The sequence below is a fragment of the Limulus polyphemus genome, unplaced genomic scaffold (genome assembly GCF_000517525.1).
Source record: "Limulus polyphemus unplaced genomic scaffold, Limulus_polyphemus-2.1.2 Scaffold1314, whole genome shotgun sequence".
NCBI classification, from domain to species: Eukaryota; Metazoa; Arthropoda; class Merostomata; order Xiphosura; family Limulidae; genus Limulus; species Limulus polyphemus.
This window is the reverse complement of record NW_013666924.1, coordinates 149,225-153,198: the sequence shown is the minus strand read 5'-3', so window position 1 is coordinate 153,198 and position 3,974 is coordinate 149,225.

Here is a 3,974-nt window from a genome sequence, read left to right as displayed (position 1 = left end):
TGTTCCAGTTGCTGACTATAGACATCTGCATTGACAGTTCGCTGTAGATTGAGGAGTTCGAAATGAATTACTCCTTTGATGTCCCGCCAAATGCAAAGCATCGCTTTTTGCGGATCGAGTCCATGTTTTGGGGTCGGAAGTGGTTTTTGTCAAGGACTGAGCTATTGTTTTTGGCATTTAATATTCGCATAGAGAATCCATTTTTCATCACCGGTGACAATTCTGCCCAAAAATGGCTCACGCGCATTACGCGCCAGAAGAAACGAAGCAACCGTTCACACGTTGGAAACGATGATCATCGGAGAGTTCGTGAGGCCCCCAAACACCTTCTTTATGGAGTTTTCCCATATTCCTTAGATATTTACATATTGTTGCATAAGATACATGCAATTTCCGGGCCATTTCACGAGTGTGTTGCCTTGGGTTAGATTCAACAAGCGTCTTCAGAGCATCAATATCAATTCTAACATGTCGGCCCCTGTCATCACAGTTTTTAAGGCTAAAGTCACCTGAACGAAATTTGCTGAACCATCGTTCAAATTTATGAATGTTCAAAACATTTCCATAAACTTCTTAGATATTCTTTGTGGCTACAGAGGCGTTGTTTCCCTTCTTGTATTCAAACAGCATTATATGCCGAATGTGTGTCTCGTGTGTGCCATTACTATAAAGGATGAGAATATACTAAAGTTTACACATTATATAGGCTACATTAACGTGACGTTTAGTCGGTTCGTTTAACTATTATACGTGATGTACGTTTTTTGGAAGGTGGTTAATGAAAGTGTTCCAAAACGCGATATTAATTTCTTGACGATCTAATATAATAAGCTTTAGCTCAACCAATACTTTGAAATAGTCATTGTTAGTATTCAGAAATTTTTAAGGTGGTTTTAAACGGACGATTTTTATGGCAACCATTTTGTTTCATCACTTTCCAGACTAGTAAGTACTACCGTACTTAATTATAATGATAATAAATCAAGGAAATTTTGCTTTTCTTGTAAACACATTAAAAAGGTTTGTGTTCGTAGAAGAAAAATAATATCGCTTGTATTTAAAATAAGTTTAAAGCTTGCTTGCTTTAGAGCAAAGCCACGTTGAACTATATGCTGTACCAACCACGGAGAATCGAACCCCTGGTTTTAACGTTGTAAATCTTTAATCTTATCATTGTCCCATCGGGGGCACATAAGTTTTAAAATGTTTAATACAGAACTCAATTTCAGTGGATTTCTATATATGGCAGTGTCAGGACTTCCTAGTTTAAAGTTTTGAAGAATTATAGAAAAGTGTAAAAGAGCTCCAAATATAGCATCGACAACTGATTAATATTTCTCATAACAGAAATTTTGGCGCTCTTAGTAAATAATATTCAAGAAGCGTGAATCTAAACAGCCTTTCATTTCAGTATATAAACGTTTTGTATGGAAAGTCGTTAACATAGCTACCACTAGATGGCAGGATAATATGAATTTACTTTAAAAGTATTCAGTATTTCGTAAAAAGTTCAATATATATAATAATGAAAATAACAAAATCCAGTTTTCTAATAACATAATAACTGTTAATGTAAGGGTACTGTAAAAAAGATTTCCACAGCTACTGAATTTCTAAACATTACATAAAACAATTGAAGACTAAACGGAATTTGTAATATTTAGCTGCTATAAGGGGAAAACTACTGTTATGAAATTATGTTAATCAGTGCCCTCAACTCATCGTTATGTCAATCAGCATCGGATTAACAGCTATGTAGGCTGAAATTGGAATTATGCTTAGTTATTCGTCTAATAATATGTATGTGTAATATATTACGGTCTTGCGCATTTTAATTGCATTTTACAGCGAATGACAGGGTTTGAAGTGTTCCAATTGTTCATAAGCTACGTCTAGATCTGGAAAAAAGACATTTCGACATTTTGTTCTGTAAAGAATCATCAGATTAATGGAATTAGCTAAATCAAAAGTGCAGGTGCTCGGATAGCTAGACCAGGCATATCATCATTTACAACACAAACAGGAGACAGCTGGCAACGATTTTGGCTCAATTGTAGAGTACTTGCTCTGAGACTCTGATATATGTTCGCAGCTGCAACTGGGTGCCGCGTCAGAGTACATACAAGAACAGACTTCCCACAGTCGGCCTATGTAACAGACGCCATTAAGGTACAAAACAACTCAACACGTGCATGCACACTTCCTGTAAGTCAATGAGATGTGGAACAGCGTTTTTTTTGCAAATGAGTCCTGCTTCACCCTACAACTAGATAACAAGCATATAATTATTAAGAGAAAATCTGAAACCAAATTCAGTCCCATTATCATACAGGAACGTGAGTTATGTGGTTGTACTGGATTAGTTTCGTTTTGGTTTTATGTGGTAGGTACTGAGGTTTTTAAAATATTTATGTTTAAATTGTAAATATCGAAGTATGCTCAGAAACAGATATTTCTTTTCATCCTGTACCTGGTTTGAGGTTTAATGGAAATGTCATCAAGGAAGAAAGAAACATATATAGAGAGAGACCTGCATACTCATACACATGTCAATATATGTGCTTTTGAACGTGCTCGTGCGGATTGTAGTGAAAGCACTGTGTAGGCAGAAATAAGCATTCAACATCCTGAAGAGCTGCACTTTTAATGCTATAAATTATAGGGTCCAAATCTTACTGTCATTTAATTGTTCTGCCACATGCTGGTGCAATTGGCCCTGATTTTTGTCTAATGAAAAATAAAAACGCCCGCCCCTACTGTGCTAAACTGGTCAGATCATTCTTTGAAGAAGAAGGGTTAACTCAATGGAGAGGTTAGTACCCTCAACCAACTTCAATCTCAACAAACTCTAATGTAAAGAAAATGTAGCACATCCTGTCATGTGACACCAGATTCTGAAACCGACTTACAATTGGTTCTTTCAAAGGAATTATTGAGAATATGTAACGATCTTATCAATACACTAATTTTAAGTATATAACATCCGTGCTAGGGTGTCTTTGCTGTTCATAGAAATCATACTCTCTGTTCAAGTGAAATGTCATGAACTTTAAAATTGTAAAGCCTCTCCTACTTAATGTTCATTTGTAAGCGTAGGCTAAGTGAATAATCATTTGTATTTCAGGTCATAGAATGGATCATCAGACGTCTAATTTCTAGTATACATGAAAATGAAATTCAATTTCAATTATCTTTGAACTGTTTTCTGCTAAATATTTATATGATCAATCCACAAAACATTATCTCAAGATCGAAGAACGGTAAATATATATAAACTTTCCTAGGTAAGAAAAATAGAAACTTCTTATATGTATATACATAGATATGTTAAAAGTGATCCAGATTTTTTAATAACCAAGGCACATTCAAATCACGTAGAACAGAAAACGTGTGAGCCTTTGGGCTATCACGAACAAGAGACATTTCAACAACTAAATAAACATACACGTATATCACATTCTACAGAAGAAAACTGTGTTTAATAAATGAAGTCAGGACTATACAGATATATCCATATCATTTTTACCCAACTTGAATCATGTAGTCATCGTCACGCTTCTTAATTCCTTGGAAAATTGATCGTCAACATAGATTTTTCAATCAACAAGATCCTGTTCAAAAACGTCAGAATAAAATAATAAAGACGATTTATTTAATCTTTTTTGTTATTATCATAATATGCAAACCATTACAAGTTGTCTTAATTTCAAAACAGCAAGAAACCAGAAATATAAAATATAGTTAATTAAGTCTTCCAACAGTTAATAAGCTAGGCTTGTTTACTAATAGGAGAATATCAAAACAGTGACTTACTTACAAAACAGAAGGAGAAAAAATGTTTCAGTTACCTAAATGAAAAACACAGAAACATTGTACATTTTAAATCGAAATTAAATAGATAAAAGTTAACTCAAACAAAAATGAGAATGAATAAATAGAGTTGTTTAAACATTTGTTTAACAACAAGTAAAAGA